Source organism: Scatophagus argus, chromosome 10, assembly GCF_020382885.2.
Source record: "Scatophagus argus isolate fScaArg1 chromosome 10, fScaArg1.pri, whole genome shotgun sequence".
Classification (NCBI taxonomy): Eukaryota; Metazoa; Chordata; class Actinopteri; family Scatophagidae; genus Scatophagus; species Scatophagus argus.
This window is the reverse complement of record NC_058502.1, coordinates 4,958,623-4,980,103: the sequence shown is the minus strand read 5'-3', so window position 1 is coordinate 4,980,103 and position 21,481 is coordinate 4,958,623. Positions and strand designations below refer to the sequence as shown.

The 21,481-nt window shown below is 41.0% G+C and overlaps 1 protein-coding gene across 4 annotated transcripts in view; it reads left to right on the top strand.

Annotated features, from left to right (window-relative positions):
* Positions 1–21,481, top strand: part of slc8a1b (solute carrier family 8 member 1b) — a 124,346-nt gene that overhangs the window by 63,840 nt on the left and 39,025 nt on the right. The window lies entirely within an intron of this gene.

Below are 21,481 nucleotides of genomic sequence, written 5' to 3'. Positions count from 1 at the left end.
GTCACGCCCAGCTGGGGTCACAGTGGAAAAATGGTAGACCTCACTGTTTGTACAACACGTCCAGTTTATCCAGAACTCGCCATAAAACCTGAATAGTGTGAGACACAGTGTAAAGGGTTATATTGTGTGTCATGCACATCACATGTTGTACCTGGTACTGCATACACTGTATGTACGGTGTGTATGTGTGTGTCTGTGCACGTGTGCTAGCTTGTTAGTAGTCTGCAATTTCCCCCGTCCTGAGGGAGAGGCAGGCAACCATCTTGGCTCATAATGACAGTCACTGCAAGAGACCAGAGAAATCCAATAGGCCCTTAGAAGCAACGACTGGTACGTGTGTGTGTGTGTTTGTGTAATCCCAGAGGTCTTGTCTGATCCAGTAAGTCCAGACTAGAGGTCATTGATCCTTCACCAATGAAGCCTCGGCAGTCAGGGTCATATGATACAGCATCTACTATAGGAGATGTTGATAGATCTGTCTTTTGGCCTGGGGCTGGCCTGAGGTGAGCACCAGTGTTCAGATCTCTGAGCTTATTCAGGAACACAGTTGACCATTGTGATTATCTTGCTCCGGTTCACATCGATGGCACAGGCGTCCTGTATTCAGAGCAGGGTTGCAGGATTAGTGTTCCTGTAAGATGACTCATAGCTTCTACAGCGACTCATATGGTTTGATTTCATGCCAGATTAGATATCTTGTCTGTTTAAAATGGTGTACACTAATAATTACTTTATTTGTGTCCTTGGGGAAAGGACAGGCAACCTATACGCCTGTAATTAATGTGGACAGATTTCAGAGCAACAGATCTGCCACATAGCACAGCAGCCCCAGCGGTGAGGGGTTAGCCTTGCTCAAAGGCATCGAGGCAGGGGCCCGGAGGTGAGCTGGCCACCCTCCAGTCCCTGATCCAAGTCCCCGTGGACTGTGCTACTGTCGCCTCTAGATGGATTCAGAACCACAGAGGTCCATTACTCTGCTCCAAAAACTCCTCAGGTTTCACCACTGAAACCTCAGCATGTTCTATTCTGAGAAGCTTGATGCCATCAGTGCTTTGCTGCCTGGAAAACAATGCCATTATACTGTGTGTGTGTGTGTGTGTGTGTGTCAGTATGTTGCTGTAGCATTGTACTCTCTTTATGCCTTTATCCTCAAATTAATAAAAGTAAAGGAAGATTACTTGTAATGTCTCCGGTGGTCCACGAATGCAAGTTTCCCAAAGTCTGTATGAACCGTAAGTGCAGAAAGTGTCCGTAATCACACATGCACAAAGACAGCCGTACTATAAACAGCTCCATTTTCACACTCATGCACATAAAGGCTGTCTTCATACACTTGCATTTATGCACCTTCAGACCACACACGCGCACTTTTCACACATCCACACGCCCTCCACACAGCAGGTTCGACACTTTGCTCCAAATGTAATTTTCCAGCCAATTAGCAGCGTCATTGCATTGCTAATTTTCAAACCCCCTCAGTGTCTGACTGGTCTGGAAATGGAGATGAATAAGGAGCTTTCTCCCCACTGGGAATCCACCTGTTCCTTTCAACCTACACAGTATATGAAAGCACAGTGCTCATCTTTTCTCCGTCTCTCCGTCTGACTGTCTGCAGCTCCATTTTAGCGATATTTGAGTTGATATCTGGTTTCTGATGTGAATGGAAATGGCAAGTAATGATTATTCTTATCCATTTCAGCATTCTCGCTTTCTGATTTTAAAAAATGATATTGTAAAATAAGGATTTCTCCATCATCACCTCCCTGACATGTCAAACAGTGTGACCTTCATAATTTGTTTTTTCGCCACTTGGGGGCAGTGCAGGCACCTGTAAACACAACACTGACATATTATCACCTAGCGAACTTGAATTGTCTGTCATGCTAGCAAAAAGCCCTTAGACGTGGGAGTCGTGTATCTGTGTGAATGAATGTAAATCCAGTGTTCACCTTCCTTTTGACTTTAGTCGGATCTCCACAAACTCCTGAGTGAAATATGTGCCTCCAGCTGCTTGCTAACGTTGTCTATCTGCTGTTTGGTGCTGGCCAGGTCGTTTACTAAGAAGTGAGAGTGAACCGAAACAGTAAAGCAAATCCAAAACAATGAGCTGAATAGAAATACAATAAAATACTATATAGAGCTGAGGGTAATTGCAGAGTTAGGTTATAATTTTCTATGCTTTTTGCTTCAAGCCACCTTTTTCATATAACGCTCATCCATTTTTCCCATTGTTCACATGAAAAAAAATTATATTTTGCAATGTTCAAGTAGAAAAACAAGCTTTTGCCGGATTTGCTCATAATTAGCTTGAGAATTGGAGGTAGAGTTGTGTGTGTGTTTTATTAGAGCAGTAGACCAGGGATATTTAAAGAAAGCTAAAAAACAGTAACCTCTAATGTTTAACACAGACTAAACCCCTCACACCTTCATTTGTTAGCCACAGGTTTGATAATAAACACCAATTTACCTGCTACCCATAAGTCAGTGAGTCAACCCCTACGACTTAAGAGGATTGGTTCACTTTAATGAGACCTCAGGCAGACAACTTAAGAGCATTAAACAGAGGATGGTGGTTTTTATTTTTTTTCAGTACATTTATATCAACATGGTGAGTGTATGGGCAGCAGTTCAGTCTTAATTTGCATGTCACTGAGAAATCCTCCCGGCTGTGTTTGGGAATCTTTTTATTTAGTGAGCAAAACGAGAGGGAAAGTAGGAGAGAAGAGTTGAACTCCAGGAGCAGATGGGGTGATAATTATGGAGTCACTAATGAAACAGACCGAAGAGGAAACAATTTCTCAGTTGGCTGCGTGAGCACACTTTCACTCATGTACACACAAATACAGACACACAGCTCACACATGCACTGATTTGGTAGTTTGTTGTAGTTTTTACACACAGATACAGTTCTGTACCATACTGTATGTGCTTGTCTCCCAGTGCTGGTGAGACTTAACATTATATACACATAGACAGACTGCTTACTTACACACACACACACACACACACGCACACAGCAGTGTTTGCAGCTGTACTTGTGCAGCTCTCAGTGCCTGCAGTCCAACAGAAAAAACTCAATGAAGTAACAGAGGTAGCTTTGAATTTATTTATGGATCTTTTCTGATTGATGAAAGAGGTCAGTAATAGTTCAACAAACAACATTTTGTTATATTGTTTGTCTGTATTCATTTGTTTATCTTTTCATGTATTGGACATATTGTGTGCAGCTGCATGTTGGAGATCTGTTGCTGAAGTTGTAATGTAGAAATGTCTTGTCAGGGATGTTTTTGCTCCTGATAGAAACCAAATACTATCAGGCAGCTGCTAATGGCACATTGACCCACTTAGTCTCTACAGTCGATATTTGAAGGTTATTTTGGATTGTTAGGCCAGATTCTCACACCAAACGCATTTTTTACTCTTTAGTTTTTGCCTCAGAGGAGAAGACGTGGCTGCTACATGGATTCTCATATAATCAGTATTTTCATCTTCATCAATCTCAGTGTGGATATGTGTAAGTTCTGTAACCTCCAGGCAAAACAGGCCATAAACTAGACTGTCAGTAGGAGGTGTGTAAGTGTGTGTGCGTGTAACTTCGTTGAAGAGGAGAAGCTGCCGCGTCACTAGTTGTTTACCTTCCAGGCGAGGTCAAGGGTTCTCTGAATTTATCTGTGCACACACACATATTGCGTATTTATACATTCTGTGCATAATTACAGAGCTTTGATCTCAGATGAAGTCAGCAAAAATAATTTTTAATGTGCCAGTATTTTATAGCGTAGTCTTATGAGTAAACTATGACATATATTAAATGTGTCAAGTGATATGTAAGTAGCATGATTTGCATGGCATTGACTTGACATTGTTACACTGTGTGTGAGACAGCAGGTCCTGGTAACTGGCAGTGTGTGTTAGCTTGTGTGGGTGAGCGTGACCTTTTCACCAGGTAGGTGATTGACAAGTGTCCGGTGACATCAGGGAGAAAGTCAGCAGTTTGTCACAACACCCACCCGTCACTGTCACATAATGATGATGTTAGTTATTCTAAGAGTGAGACGTGCAAAGTGTGTGTATGAGTGTGCTGACCAGTTTCCATCAGAAGCATCCAGTGCGGTGAAACCCTGAGTGAAGTTATGTGGAAGTGCACAACGCCATGCTGAAGTTACAAATCAAAGGCAACTGATGGCCAGTAAAGTGAAGTGATGACATCAATTATATTGTAGACATTACAAAATGGTAAGCACGGAAAAATATAGCCGATTGTGATTCCATGAAGTGGAGTACCCGTTCATCGATGTCACCCCTCACGTTCATTTGAACTGAATTTTAAATTGGAATTTATCATTTTTGTCTTACACACTTTATTTGTTAATGTTTCAGTTCAGTTTGTTGAGTTTGCACTTCTGAGAAATTGAAAATTTCAGCTACTCAATTACTAATTATTTCAACTGCGGTTCAGCGCTTACAGTGATCTATTTAACCATCCATCAACGAGTCGCAGCTGTTTATTTTCAAGCATTCATTTACACTTTTAAAATATTTTCTAATCAACTTTTTCTGATACATTTTGGTCTCTAGCACCAATTCTTACTTAACCATCAGAAAACAGATTAACTATTACTTTTGACTATCCATCTGACTCTAATAAGAGATTTATTTATGTAAATGAGAGGGTTGGTCTGAAGCAGGGTTGCCCAGCCAATTTAATCAATAGATCAATGCAAGAGCTAATCTATTAGCACGGGCATCTGCAGAAATGAAGTGCCTGTCAGAACTGTCATTTAGTGAGGAGAATAAAGCCGGAGCCTCAAGCAGGAATTCACTTTTATTTTTGTCGGCCGTCTTTGTTGAAGTCATGTGCTGAGCAGGCACTCTTAACAGAAAGTGATGTATGAGTGTTAAAACACACACACACACACACACACACACACACAGACTGACCCTTGTCCTGTGACTAATGAACAGGTGAGACAAGTCAAATGGCAACAGCCAATCAATGCCTCATCACTGAACCTGGTGAACTTTGAACCCTGACTCACACCCTGGAGAGGCATTAACGCTGTGGGAGAGAAGCTAAAGGGCAATCCAATGTAAATAAGAATTTATTACATACAAAAATCAGCTGTTTAGAACAAGAAATGTATTTTAAACAATAGTTCCAGTGCAAAATTTGTCTGGATGACAAGAAACGAGGAGTTTCCAAAGGCTCCAACAACAAGCAACGAGTCCCTGAGGTTATATTGGATGTAGTTTAGTAGTTAATGGTCTTTAATCAGTTTGCGTTTCCTTTCCAACCAAATTGTTTTTGTAGGTCCATGTTGTGTTAAAAAAAAAAATTAAAAATTAAACACACACAATTTGGTGCATGAGAGACATTTGTTTAGTGATATTAATGACAAAGGGTGGCATTTGGCTAAAAAAGGGAAATTTACTCCAGGCTAAATAAGATAATCCTTCATTGATTAGTTGTGCAAAAAAACATTGTTAACCTCTATGAACTTACATATACTTTGAAGAAATAATTTAATTTTAATCTGTCAAACAACAGTCACGTCAAAAATAACTGCAGTGAGACGTTTGACAGATACTGCACAATAACGTGGTTAGAGTTACTGCTTATTTGCACAAGACATAATATGACTTTTTGTAACGTTTGCAGTAGTGATCAAGTAAATCACTTTGCTCTCATTTTTGTGCACCACTTGCATTGTGTATGGACAAACTACACAGTAATGTAGCAGTGAACATTCATACACAGCAGCAAGGCACCTTTTAGCTGAGTTTTGAGATTTTGAGTGTGTTCAGTACTATTGTGTGAATTCCTTCATGTTGTTTTCTGAACCATCTGTGGCTCACTAACCGTAGAGGCCGTCTGTTGCCTCTGGCAGTGCAGAGCTCAATCGCATCTCGAGGGACTCAACGGTGAGAGCCGAGTGGGGTCAACTCTGTGTGTGTGTGTGCGTAGAGTGGCGCATTCTGTCTGTTTGTGTAACAGGCTTAAGCCAAAGGACAGATGAACAGGATGCCAAACATTTGGGTTGAGTTGAATCACTTCTTTCCGTACTTGTCTGAGCTTTAGTTTAACTTTAGCTCATTGTGTGTGGCTGCTGTGGTGGTGGTGTTGAGTGCAGAGGCCATAATTTTCTGCTGATGTGCTTACTGTGCGACACCTTTGTTAATTCCTTCTTTACAAAGGTGTAAGGCGTGTGTATTGAAAGGTTGTTTTCTCTTCTTTCAATGCAAACGTTTATCTGAGATTAGAAACAATGAAGTAATCTGAAGGGCAAGACATGGGAAAATGGGACACTTGGAGCTCTCCCCTCTAATATCCATCCATCTGAATATAATGATATTGGCTGGGCCATTTGTCAGCTCTCACCTCATTCAGCCAGAGGAAAAGCAGAGAATTAGATGAGCTGGTGTGAGCTGATTGTAATCTGCGCTACCGATATCATTGCTTTCTGTTTCATTCTCTCTCTCAGGTCAGTAAGAGCAGCTGATGGATGGCTTGTTTCTAGCCAAGAGGCCCAGGTTTGCATTTGGCCTCAATTTTGTTTGCTTTCATGCAAACCAAGGCTCCATTTAGCTGTAATCAGATTAACACAATAGTTCAGTTACAAAATTATGATGATGAAAAGGCCTCAAAGACCTACATGAAGCTTTTTCCAGCTTTTTCCCTTTCTTTCCTGCAGATGCTCTGAGAAATAGAAAGATTAAGCAACACCTACTTTATATTCTGCTCAGCGGAGTATTTTGAGCTTAGAAAGGCTGGTTGGTCCTGTTGCCTCAGACTGATAACAGACTTTGATTTCTTAAATGTCAAACATACCAAGGTTGTGATCTGGTCTTACAACTCAAAGGACGCTGTTGTACCAACTACAGCTAAAACAAGCTTAAATGTTTCATTTGCGAAGAGAGGTTTCCCACTTGACACTGACAGACCTGCTGTCGACCGTACTTAAGTTCTTCTCAACAGTCCTCAGCCCAAATAGCGGAGGGGATGATTACTTCAGAGCCGGCAAATTGCTAAATGTCTCTTCTCATCTTCCTTCATCTCCCTCACGCACCGCTTCGTCCCTCCAGATCAGTGATAGATAAAGGCTTTCGGTGTTTTGCAGGCAGCTTTGACAGAGTGTTAATCACATTTAAACATAATGAGTGATATCTCAATTAAGTTTCACCCCTGCTGTTCATCAAGCGAACGGCCTCAACCAGATGCCAGAGGAAGAACATTTTTCTTCATATTTAAAAAAAAAATAATACTTCTAAATTTATTGATTGACTGACTGTGATTAAGCTGAAGGACATAAAGGCTTGTCAGACTGCATATTGAATTACATTTCGATCAGCAGAGATGAACTTTACATTATGGTTTTTTCCTATAAAGCTGCTTTTCCTGCCTGGTGTGCATTAAACAGAAATAGACACCAGTTGTTTATGTACGCTTCAAAATGCTTGCATGTCATTGGTTGACCTCTTTCTGACCCCCAGCCAGTCAGGTCGCTCCCTCAGGGACCATTGTAGTATGTCAAACCCTTAAACCTTTTTATTTATTTTTTTAGATAAGAGATGTGTCAAGCGAGGTAAAGAAGCTAAAGCCTTGTACAATGGACATCCCCTTAATTAATGGGAGAAAAAGAACAATAGCAAAGATAAAATAAACTAAGCTAATATAATTTAGGGAAATGCAACAAAAAACAAAAATAAGCACACAATAATCAGTAGACAATAAATCCAATAAAAACCAAGAAATAAATCAAAAATGGAAAAAGAAGAAGAAAAATACATTCACCTCAGTCACAATCTCTCATATTCTCTCTGGAATAGTTTTCTACATTTTTATCTCGTTGTCTTTGTCACTTGATTGTGTTCTTTCTCTGCTAATCAAAGTATGTTAATACTGTAGCTTGAACTTACAACAGACACCAGTCTTCCCATTTTACCAGATTACGTTATGATGATGATGTAATGGAACGAAGATGAATGCTCATCCTTTTCTGTACCATCTTATCTTTGTCTCCTCCTCTGTCTCGTTCTGTTTACCTCTGTTCTTTCTCTGTCAGTGTGGCTGTAAGACCCATAGTGATTTCTGAAGGTGTGTGTGTGCATGCAAGTGTTAGACGTGCTTTTTAATGAGTGTGTATAGGTCGTTTTGCTCTTTTTATGTCCGGCATATAAAGTAACGAGTGTGTATTACTGCCTGCTGCCAAGTGTCTGGCATGTATTTTGTGTCAGATTTCATTCCCTGTTTTCCAAATAACAGAGTGTGTGTGTGTGTGTGGGTGTGTGTGTATGAGAGAGAGAGATGGCTGGTGGCTGGTCAGCTATGCTTCCGCAGCGGAAGAGATACATTTCACCTCGGCCGACAGCATCAAAGAGCCGAAAACATTCAGAAAACATTTCTGTCACACACTGACCTCAGAAGTATCTGTTCCACATGCTCAGATTAGTCTGCTGTTACTGGAACAAGAGGGAGCGATGGAGCAATGGATATATACTACAATCCAGAGCTCGGGATCTAAAAGCTGTTCTGGCTCATCTTTGATGTGACTGTGGTTTTCTTCCTGACCAAAGAGGCATCAAGGCTGCAAATTTCTTTTGTAAAATGTTTCAGTAAATGTCTTCACTCATTTTACAGTTAATTTAAACTTGTGAAGCCAAACAGGTTAGCAGGTTTTTTGTTTGTTTGTTTTTTGGAGATTTTCCAAAAACATGAACTTGGAAAGTATTTTGTGAAAGGAAAATCTTTGCCTTTTGCTTCTTTTACTTTCAGTGAAAGCAAAATGGTATTGGCCTTCAAGTCCCCAAAATTTCCTTGTGTTTAATTTACAACACAACTGGATGTGACTGAGAAGAGAACAGAAAAATGTGGAGGAAGATGGAGAAAAACAAAGATGACTGTCTATCTTCACCAACTGTCCGCTCTGTGCTGTCATGCTAGTGGCTGTATACATTCGTCCATGTATACACAACCTTATAAGGGGGAGGAATCAGAGGGTCACTGTATGAATGCATTGGCCATATAAGGGCTTAGCAGAAGGTTTTACTGTACTGTTTGAGGCAGACAGAAGAATATATTCATGCTGTACCTGCCCAGCATTAGTATTACAATCATTAATGACAAGCTGGCAGATTTTTATTTTTTTTTTAATAAAACAATTTCCCTTCCAGAGAATATTGAAATGTAAAATTAAAATCTATATATAGTCTATATATAGAGAAATTATACTACAGCACGTGCATTTCGTGACATCAGTCGTATTCAGATAGGTTGAGGTTACAAAGTGCAACATTCATCAACTCAATAATATTAAAAACATGACATTATTGACACTGGTGAGTGAGTATGAGCTTTAATAAAATTCTCATTTTCTTAATAAAATGCTCATTTCAGCATTGACTTAATGGGAATTCACATGTGATGATGTGTGAGCTTTCTAACTAACAGGACGTATTTAGAGCACCAAAATAATGCTCTTTTTTCAGTTTGTATAATGTGTCTTTTTAAGCACTTGAAGATCCAAACATCTCTTAAGCTTATGTCATGCAAGAGAGCCACTGAAAGCAAAGGGAATGGCCAAAGTTTTGATTGATTCCCAGGGCTAACTATTGGATAGAGCAACATGCACGAAAACGTTCCACCATAAAAGCAGTTGATATTCTTTAAACCGCACCCTGAATTCTTTGTTATTTATTTTCTACAGTGTTTTGCTAGCTTACATTAAGAAGATCGGACATCCTTTACTTCTTCATTCACGCTTCTGTTTCTGTATTTGTGGTGCGTTCAAAGCCAGCGTGATAAACCTGACCGGCTTGTGCTGCGTCCTCAGTGCCTGTTCTGAAATGAAAGCTTGCTCATCTACGTCTTCGTAGCTTCACCTGTTAGATGAGCATGACCTCTGCCTGCACTGCAACTTTTCCTCAGAGGGAATGTTTTAAGAGTAAGTAAACACAATCATTCAAAGCACAAACCCCGCCTGTGCTCATTCAGCAGTACGATAATTATGACCTGCATGTATGCTGTCATCTAATGTTAGATGTTTGGCTAGCGGTCACGTAATGTTCTCAACACAAAGAGAAGAAAGAAGAGCAAAAAGAAGAAAAGACAGAGGGACGATTCAAGAAAGTAAAAGGATAGAAGGGAGACAGAGAAATAGTACAAAAAATAAAATAAGATATTATTTATCATGACAATACGTTTTACCTGAGTTGGTTTACTGAGATTACACACTCAGGTCAGCTGTTATTAAAGCACTTGAGAGTGTTTTGGTGCCAAAGAAAGCTGTTTGAACTGACAGAAAGACAGAAATGAGAAAGAGGGAGGAGAAAGTGAAAGACTTACTGTCATTGCTTCATGCCAATAAAGCTTTCTGAAGCAAACTCAAAACGGCAACCGAGAGGTGGCAAAGAGGGAGGTGAATGGGCTTCTCATCTTCATGCCAATGAAATTCATTTGAAAATTGGAGGGGAACAGAAAGAGATTTGAAGTTTGCATGTAAGTGGCAGAAGGAGAGGCTGGCGTTGCCAACTGGAATAGTGTGCCACTGCCCAATTAATCAGCCGACAAGAGGAGGAAGAGGGGAACGAGAAGGAAGAGGAGGAGGGAGAGTTTGACAAGAGGAGGTGAAGTGAGCCGCTGAATCTGTAGATCGAGAGGAAATGTCAGCGGGAGGAAAGAGAGCGAATAGAAGTCTATAAAGGAAAATGGCAAAGAGCAAACGTCCGACAGAAAGACAGTGAGGTTTATTGTATGGTTTCCAGCCCTGTGAATAACTCTGCCAGTTGCTTTTCCCCTGCTGTCTTTTGTGCGGTCAAACTGCAGCACCGACCCGGCGACTGCTTCATACTCCTGTTTCCTACGACAAAACGAGAGCCCAGAGCTGCAGGTCTCACTGTGGTGCTTTTGGAGAGCTTCAGGCAGGAAAATGTTAAGTGCTAATCAGTTGCACTCTTATCACAATCATTAGTTCCCTGATTTAAAATAAAACACTGAGACTGGGTAAAAACAAACCATTATTTTAAGATTCCCAAAGGGGGCCAAACTGAGTCGGTTTTGATTGACAAGTAATCAAGTGCAAAGAGGAAACAGCGACAGAGTAAGTTTGTGACGGACGAAAATTAATCCAAGATTTTTAGAAAAACGGAGCTCAAAGATTTCTACATTGAAAAGAATAGTAAATATGTACATTTAAACCGATAGTTTTCCAGGTTACAGAATGTAGTATTTGTACTTGTCATGATCAATATCAAGCTAATCTGTTAGCTCCTAACCCTCATTTTACCAGCTGCCCTGTTCTAGGGACTACATTGCAGTGACTCACCTTTCCTTACTTGTACACATGTACACACACACACACACACACACACACACACAGACTCCCAGACAAAGACCTACACACACAAACACGCACAGTGGCTGATTGAGTGTGTAATCAAAGAAAGAGTGTGTGTGTGGGGGGGGGACTAGCAAACACACAAATAAATAGCTACAGGTACATACATCACACACATCTCTCTTTCACACACACATACATACACTGTGGGGTAAGATTGAAGAGTAAAATCGTTTCTTGCTGTTTAAATGCATTCTGTACACACAAAGATCAAAAGAGTAAATCAAGTAAGCAATAAGCTTGGGGGTGTGTGTGAGTGAAAGGAGGTGTAATAGACTGATCTCCTTCTACCTATTCAGCAAAAGTGGAATTATCTTCACCTTTTCATCAGTGACAGCCTCTTTATGGTAACTGGAGCAGTGCTGGGTAGCAATGAAACACCTGTAAATCTTCTATCGTGTTGCGCTCAAATGGGAGCACTTTTTGATTTGGTAGATGTGACACACCGTGATCTCATGTTCTTATCTTCCTGGTGTGAGAGTGTGTGTGTGTGTGTGGGTTTCTTCTGAGATGACGATCAGCATCTGTGCAGCTGTATCTTATTTTTCAAAGTGGAGGAAGGAGCTGTCTGAGGGAAGCGTACAGCCAAAGACAACAGTGAAAGAGAGATTTCAAGTAGGAGGACGGTTGGAGTTTATTAAGGGATCCACAAGGAAAATTAGTTCTGTAATATATCAGTACAATGCGGTCACAAGCTACAGACAAAGCTACAAACCTTGTTTTTGCCGTGGTAGTTGTTGCATGTGAACTTCTGCGGTGTGGGTGATGATAATATGGAGAACACGAATCATCAGTGAGTCGTAGGCATTTTTGTAGTGGAGGTGCATCTTAAATAGGCTGTAGACTCTCAGAACAACATTTAAATTATGCTAGATGTCCCATGTCTAAAAAACATTGTAGGGAAAACAATTTTGTCCTCCAGCCTGGCACAAGTTTCCTGAGCTTAGTTTATTTTTTTATTCTTATCAAGACTTTGGAATACAGAAAAGTAGCCTTAAATTAGCTGAAAGTAAACCAAAGGACAGTCTGGCTGAGTCACAAACATGTTTTGAAAAAAAAAGAAAAGCAAAGAGTGAGACGAGGAGGGCAGCCGAGAGTGATGAGAAGAACAAGTCAGAATCAGCATCTGTGTTCAATGTGAATAAAAGTGTTCACTTCATGTTTGTCTCAGATGAAATCATCTGTCCTACATTTGGACACGACGTCTCATTGCTTGGGGACATTGGAGTCAGAGCCCACACACACACACACGGGACGAGGCCTGTGGATTTGATGTAGGGTGTAGTCGAGGTGTTCACATCCGACTTGTCAAACTATAAAACCTGAACTTAAACTTTTCTCAGTCAAACTCCCCTGAATGTTCATGTCATTTTGTCATCATTTTATGGGGTGTGAGGAGAGGAAAAAACGCTTGACGTAGCTGGTTTTGGAAAGTATCTCTGCATCAGAGCCTTTTTTAAATATCCAACTCAAATGAAAATGCTTTTACGTCTCGGTACTTTGCACCATATTTTAATCACCTGTGAATGTTTTCATCCTTGTTGTGCCGTGGAGCGTGTTTGCCGTTTTTGTTCTGACATCCGACAGTTGCAGTGTTCTCCAACTCCCCAGACGTAGGCAACATGACACCACATCAGCGCGTTGTCAGTGCAGTGCATACACAAAATGTTTCAGTAAACTTTGGCGTCAGCGCCTCAACATTAACAAATAAACTCTCCTTTTCAGAGCCAGAAAGCAACAAGCTACATACACGCAACAGTCTGTGGAGTAATATTAAATCCAAAACTGAACAGCAGTCAGTCCACAGATCCTCTACAGGAATAAGTATCACATTTATGTAGTGGGAGTATGCAAGTCTGAATATTAGTAAGAAAAAAAAATTGCAGAAATTTTTTGCAGGGTTGTAGTGAATATTTTATGGTTATACAAAAGCCAGAAAAAAAAGATTTTATCCTTATAATTCCCCAGCAGACAAAAAACTAAATCTGTAAAACTCTTTGTCGACTCTAAATCTTCTGAGGCTGGAGGTTTAATCTGTGAGGGAGCAGTTGGTAGAAAGGAGATGTTTTCACTTCCACAGTTGTGGCTTGTGGCTCCAGAGGCTCTTCAGCCCTCTCGACTGTGCGTCACTCTCCATCAGTGCTGATCCCATCGTGCAGCTTAGAGCTCATAAATGGCCTGGAAATGATGGAGCACCGCAGCTGCTTTGGCACCGTCAGCTTCTTAGCATTCACATTCTGTCTTGCTCTTTTGCTGCTTCTCTAACTCCGACCTCATTATGTTGGTTTGTACCTATGGAATATGACATATGTGCAGCATTTAAATATTAAGACTTTGTTCCGCAGCCTCGCCATGTGTCGCTCCTTCCTCCTCCACTTCACTAAGCCCTAATTATTTTCTTGCTGTAATTGCAATTAGAAGCCCCAGTTCGTGTGTGTGTGTGTGGGTGAGAGTGGCTGTGGTTTTGTTCAGTTCATGTAGATTGCTGAGCTCAGCCATCTCAGTTAATCCTGACTGGAATATCTAAAAACACCCGTAATTAGTCTTTCTCTCTCTCCGTAACTGTACAGTTAATTTCACTGGGATCGCCAACACACAGCTGATTCGTTCACATTAACCAAAGTAAATCTGTGTAGATCTTCCCTGTGGTTTTCAGCTTTGGTGAACTTTGAAGGCCTATTTTGTACCGCTGACCAATAGCAAGCAGCGATGCCTTTTGAGCGAACAGAAAGCCAGAGAGTCCAAAGTGGAGGAAGTTTCTTATTGGCTGTTTTGCACCATCAGTTTTCGTTTCACCCTTCTCTTTTGGACAGTAAACTGCTTCACAAAGACAGGAGTGGTAAGACAGCAATCAGTTTAGCTTGTCCCGTTTAGAACCAAATTCACAAATAAAAATCAGTTCAAGTGTTGCTTAACGGACTCTTAGGAAGTTTGCTACCTTTTCGTGCGAGGTCGGGTTTGTGTCTGCTTCAGTGTGCGTACTAGACCTTATGTGATGCTGCAGTGCAGATTTCAACACTTTGGTCCAAGAGGTTGTTTCACTTCTGCGCCATAACACATCAACACACACCCAGTCTCACACAAACACGTAAGCTACCAAAAAAGGATGTCACTTATGGGAAGCTGGTGGAAGTTGTTATATTCCATCAGATTTACAAGCTCCTCCAAGATGCTTCCTGTGTGTGTGTTTCTGGTTGTGTGTGCAAGTGTATGTGTGTGAGGGAGTCCCCAGGATTATCTAAACTCCTTATTAGGTTAACAAGATCAACTGCAGATAGGAATGAAGGGAGAGCACGATAGCCAGACTTACTGTAATGTGAGAGAGGGAGAAGATGGGGAAACTCCCTGTGATGATAGAAAAGACGAAAGCATGCAGAGGAGGCTCTGACGCACACTCCCAAACACACATGCACCATTTACACAAAAATGGAGACTGACTGCTGTTTATGGTTCCGCCAACTGTTCTGCATAGTGCTGTCCAATAAAAATGACCATTAGCGTAAACATTATTTTTACGGCCCTGCTCAGTATCACACTGATAAAGGGACTTTGAGCTGAAAAAACAAGGAAAATGGCTGTCACTGCGAGTCCTCAACATTTTTCTGGCTGGGCTGAGAGAGCCGTAAAAGCCTCTCAAAGGAAACGGCTTATAACTTCTTTCTAGCTTGGAGGCATCGTGTTACAGTCCAACCTTTAACATCTGGCTACTGGAAGCTTCCCAGCCAAATCTTGGTTTATTTTTCCCTCTAGGTGTCAGAGAGTTTAAGCGTAACCATATTTTTCATTCGAACTTTTTATTCAAACTGAATATATTTATAGCGCACCGCAGGTTGCAGATTGATTTTCTTTCCCGCATCCTGCTGCCGGATCTCATTCATTAGATTGCCATATAAAATTAAACTTGCAGAGTCTTGAAACCCCTTCTTTATACAAAATCAATAAAAGTGAGTCTTTTATTCACCTTTCTTTTGTTATATCGGCCATGTTGTCGTCACACTGGTTTTAACCATCTATGTTGACCTTGGCCTACAGTCCAATTTCTTCACCAGGAAGTTACTGAAGTTCATATAGAAAAATATCCCGAAGATATGACACATTGTGTCATTTTAGTCAATTTGATCATGTAGTAATGTAGTAGTAGTAGTACTGTGTTTGTCCCGTCACTTTTTCCCATGGAACAGCTGTCAGACAATACATGCTTAAAGAGTTTTAAGGGGTTTAAATCCAAAGCTTTATTGGAATAGACATCCTAAATGTGAAACCAGAATCTCTATGACTCTTTTGCTTTCATGTAAAATATGGATTGATAACAAGAGGGACAGAGAGACACTCAGATAAATAGTGAGCCCTGTGGTCCATGTGGGGCTTGCAGCAGCCCTGTGGCAGGTGTGTGTGTGTGTGTGTAACCTTTTTTGTGTTTCCATTAGCCTCCATAAAGTCAGGATTATGTGTATTAGTGGGCCGACTGGAGCTAATTAGAGAAGGCCTGGCTGAGCGCTGTCGGCCTATTGTTGTGGTTTCCCACTGCGGCCAACATCATTATCAGCTTTGTCTTATAAAACCGCTGCATGTAAACAGCACACTCCCACACACACACGCACGCACACTAAGCTGTGTCACACAAAAGCATTTACACACTACCGCTAATAAAATCACTCAGTTTTTACACGTTCATATTTATATAAGTGCAAACAACTTATGCACTCTTGTTCTCTGTATATTAAACAGCGACTCTGTAGGCTGACATAACACAGTTTTACACACAGACACACACACACACACACACACAAACAGCACCCATGCTGACACGCTTTCATCCATCCACACCACACATGTATGTACACATACACACAAACACACACACTTCTTTTGTTTAGTCTGCGACCGAAGTCCACCCACCTGCAATCTGTTCCACACAAACCAACCAGTTCACAGTCTGAGAGTCCAATTCTACACACACACACACACACACACACACACACACATACACATACACATCGCTCCCCCACTTTCCTTCCAAATGCACTTTTAAACAACAGGTTGGACAAAAGGTGCAAGCAAACATGCATGTAAACACACACGTTCTCATGTCGACGTTATATGTAATATGTATGTATGTCATATTTAAAGGCACACAGCCATGCACACACACAGACGAACATACAGGTTTGTTTCATCACTGTCATGTAAACTTGGTCTGGGTGTCCACTCCCCTTTCCTCCATTTGTCCACACACACACACACATCAAACAACTGAGTGGCGGTATTTTTTTCCTGAAACCTAAAATAAAGCAGTGGTTCCCAAACTCAAATTTTCCGTTCCAAATACGTCGCTAAGGCAGGTTGCTACGGAGAGGGGAGCGAGCGGCACTGCTGCCTGTCGTGCTTTACAACTTCCTGTGTGTTTATGTGTGTGTGTGTGTGTGTGTGTGTGTGGCAGGGGAAAGTGCTTTGTTAGTGTCAAATATGTGCCGTGCAACAGAGAGGCCCTTTGGGTCACCACACACTGGAAACTTTGTTTTCTCAGCTAGATACAAGATAGGGAAAAAAATAACTCAAAGACTGGGTTGTCAGGGTTTGTGGGGATGCAAAGGAGCCTTTTACCTTGAAGTTCCTCTGTCACAGTTGCAGAGGCAGCCACGCAGTTGAAATGCTGCTGTATGTTTGAGCTTAATTGAGCATTAAGCTGGAAGTGATGAAAACACACCAAAACTTTATATGTAACTTTCTGCTCTTGACATACCTGTTTGTTTAAATGTAAGTATCAATAGCAAATCTGCATTTAGGCAGATTTCATTCTGAAGCAGCTTTCTGGTGATCCAGCTGATGTTTATGGGCTGCACAGAGCTTACCCTTAAACAGGCTCCCATTGCAGACCTGCCAGATACTCATCTCTTCGCCAGCTCTCTTTCAAGATGTAGTGTTCCCTCTTTGGAAGTAAACAGTTTATTGTATGACTTAGTGTTATCGTGAAACAGCAGGAGCATATGAATAAATTGTGATGTTTATGAGCCAAATCATGTGATCTGTTAATTTAAAAGAACTCTGACAGTCGCCACTTTTGTGGCACTGAAAGGTGAAGATCACTGACCTGAGCAGACACAGTGAGTCTGTATTTTGGCACATTCAGATCACCTCCTGCAGCCGTGTGTGTTTGCAGCAACTTGTCCATCACTGTAGCATGACTTAGTCAAACTGTTTTCGAATAATCTGTTACCTGTTTGTTCCTTCATCTCTTATTTTTCTGGCTAATTCTGAGGAGCTTTTCTCTATTTAAGAGTTTCTGAGAAATGTTTTATAAACCCTGGCAGAGGCCGAGTGTTGAAAGTGTTGCAGGAATCTTGTTTATGAAACACAAAGGAGAGAAAAGGCGGAGGAAACGGCGGGAGATGAAGTGTGATGGAGAAGTGATGGGTTGGAGATCTGTCGCAGCTGCTCAGATGTTTGCTTGTTTTTTATGCTTTTTTCAAAGTCAGACGGAGGACAACTCTGGAAACAGATGTACACACATCGTGGTCCCTGGAGTAATGTGTGTGTGTGTGTGTGAGAGAGAGAGCTGTGTGTGTGTTTGTCTGTTTGTGCATTTTTGAATTCCTCCAGCTGAAATTTCTTGAGTGTATTCATGTGTGAGTGTCAAAGCATGCAAGTGTGATGTATTTGTGAATGCTTCCATGCAAGTGTGATACCACCTCTCTCTCTCTCTCTCTCTCTCTCTCTCTCTCTCTCTCTCTCTCTCTCTCTCTCTCTCTCACAGTGTGTGTGTGTAATGGTATTTCTATCCATGTGAGGACTAGTTTGACTTCAAAGCCACAGAGAGTGACGGCATGTTTGCAGAGTGAGGATGTTTTGGCTGGGCCTCCATCTGTCAACAAGGCTTCTTGAGGGTTCAGATTTGGTTTCAGGGATGATGTTAGGGCTAAGATTTACTTTATAGTCCTTAATAAGAGACTAAGGAATGCGTTATGTTAACAAGGGTCCTCCCAAGTAGAAAAGTGCAAACATGCATGTGTGTGAAAATTTCAAATGTACCACTATTGCATCTTTCTGAGGACATTTCACACTGAAACACACACACACACCACACAAAAGCATATGTTCACACTCCCCTGATTGTATATATAGTTTGTAGATTAATGTGATTGAATACAGACACACAAAGAGGCACTGCTTACTACAAACAGTGCAGGCTACTGTATAATATCAACGTCTTTCACACACATTATTATACACACACCCACACCCACATGCACACACACACACACACACACAGACAGACACACACACATCATTGGTCTGGAAACAATCTTCTCCACCCCTGTTGATTACCCAAACATTGTGTTGCTATGGCAACAAGACGGCATACTGTACTGCCAGCATGCTTGTCATGCGGAGGGATGTCCACGTGTGTGTATGCGTCTCTGACCACGTATTTGAGTGTGTGTTTATGTGTGAGATGAGCGATTTGGTGGATAATGTGGATATATTATACCCACATTGATGCTCTTTCTGGATGAGGATTGTCTGATTGTAAAAGTATCACAGAATATGTGTGCAAGTTTGTGTGTGTGTGTTTTTCCAGCGAGTTGGTCATCTGTGAGGTTCCAACCGAGGAGTCACCATTCCCAAGCTGTGGGAAAAAAGTTCACCAGTCTGACTCTGCAAAAATGATTCACTGTCGTTTCACACATTTATGGAGAGAAAGAAGTTAAATCACATCTTTTATTTTCTCTCCAAAGAAAGAGTCATTTAAGGGTCCCCTGATTTTGAGTCACATAGCCAGCCCTTTTAAAATGTTTTACAGAGTCTTTGATAAATTGGGTTACTGATACAAGAACATTTGTTCTGAAGCTGATTTGACAGAAATGTTTTTGTGTTTATAAGTCCAAAAAAGAGTCCAAAACCCTATTCACATGGGACTGGTTTTGCTTTGTGTCCGTCTGTGATTTGTCACAGTTTCAGCTGCGCTCTCAATCCTGTACAAATCTGTCATTCTGTCTGTCATTTGTAAAAAAAAAAAGAAAAAAGAAAAAATAAACTTTGTCATCTAAAAAATATTGGCCTCATGAATCAGCCATTTGGTGTTGGATTTTTTAACATGATTTGCTTGATTTTACTTTTAATCGTGGAGGCTGCAAATCAAAACATTTATAGTAATATGGGTGCACAGTGAAGAGATGTGTGTAGCTGCAAGGCCAAGGTACACACAGACTTTGTTTACCTCACACAAATGTGAGACAACTGTACAAAACACAAATGTGAAAGGTATTCCCTTTGTACTTCTCCTCTGGCAATAGACCTTGTATTAATAGAGTGGTAGTTGTGGCAGTAATTGTATTCCAAGTGAGAATGTAAACGCTGTAAACGCTGAGTCTCATCACACCATCAATTCAGGATGTTAAGTGTCTTGCTCAATGGCTCCCCCTTGAGTCAGGAGGGGGAGCTTAACACCATCACTTGTCCTGCTGTTGTGTGAGTGCTAACTGACAGCCTGTTAGTCCTGAGCTTCGCAAGGCCAGAAGGTGAAAATTGCTCTCCATCTGCTGTCCTGGGACGGTCATAAATGGGTTAATCCTTCTGGCGTTGTGTAATGTGTGTGTTGGCAGTTTACCATCTTCTGCATTTATATTAGATGTTCTTGTGTATAATAAGATGTCTTCTGTCATTGATGAAGCTGCTGTCAGTGGTAGGACCCACATTTAGGTTCCACATAGATTTATCTATTATTATTAAGTTTGCTTTTAGGTTGTCTTTTTGTTCTCTTTTGTCCTTTATTGCTTCCATTTTATGTCTTTGTGCTCATGTATTGTGCCTCTACTCAACTAGTTTAATGTGAAAGCTGTTCCAATAATAACTGAGATATGATATTATAACAGGCTGAAAAATTAATACTTTTATTTTTAAGCTTTAAGCACATTAATTTAATGACACATCTGTAGTAGTTAAATATTGATTTGAATGTTGGTCTTTCCTTATAATTCTGCACTTTAATAGTGTGGTGCTACTTTGTGTGACGTGGTTGTGCAACATACATGCAGGGCCTCTTACTTGTACTTGGCTGCTTAGTTAGGACAGCAGTGGATTGAAATGTAGAGCTTCTAACACGATGCCTGCTTACAATTCAGAAAAGGCTGCAGGGCCTGTGATCACAGATAGTGACTTGTATGGGCTTGTGTGTGTGTGTGTGTGTGTGTGTGTGTGTGTGTGTGTGTGTGTGCTTACCACCTTATAGGTCAGATCATGAGTATTCTCTCATTTCTTATTGCCTGTCAGAATATGACTGTTGTTCCAGACTGGAATCACTGATAAACACACACACTGACACAGACACACACACACACCTAGTGTATACACACAACGCGTCTCGCTCCATAGCCCTGTGACCTCAGGTATTAGCTTCCCTGCCAAATGTGACCGAAGCCAAGTGCTGCAGTGTACGCAGACAGTCAGACACACACTTTCTCTCCATCATGAGTCTGCTGGTGCATTTGGTTGGTCAGTAATAGGAGTTACACTTAGTGGTTTAGGTCCTGATGAGAACTTGAAAGCTTCAGAGAAAGAAATGATTGGCTTGTCACAGTTTACAAGGTGGTTTACTGCTGTTGAGTTAATCAGACACTAAAAGGTTTTGACGGAGAATGATAGCTGAATGCGCGCTGGTTCAGTTGTGGCATATCAGCATGTTCTCTGAACAGACTGTGCAAATTTCTGACCAGTTTGTCTTGGCTTAAATCACAAAACGGAGCTGGACTCTGTACCGTGTCTTGTTGAGGCGCTGAAAGTTCTGACTGCAGCAGCAGACGTGTTTCACCTTCTTCATCATTATTTTCCGTCTCGGTCTCTCTTTTCATTGCATTGAGTCTTGAATGATTCCTTTTTCTTCTAATGTCTCAGACTTGTAGAAATGCTAATCTTTTTAACTATAAAAACTTCCGTACACTCAGCTCACTTTGAATTCAGCCAACAGCGTATAAAGAAAAAAAGGAAAAGAAAAGCTAATTTGCTAAAGTGTCAATTTTTAGTTATTTCATATCGGCTGGATATCAACCTTTTACAATAAATTTTTATGAAAATGTGGCTATTGTACTGGC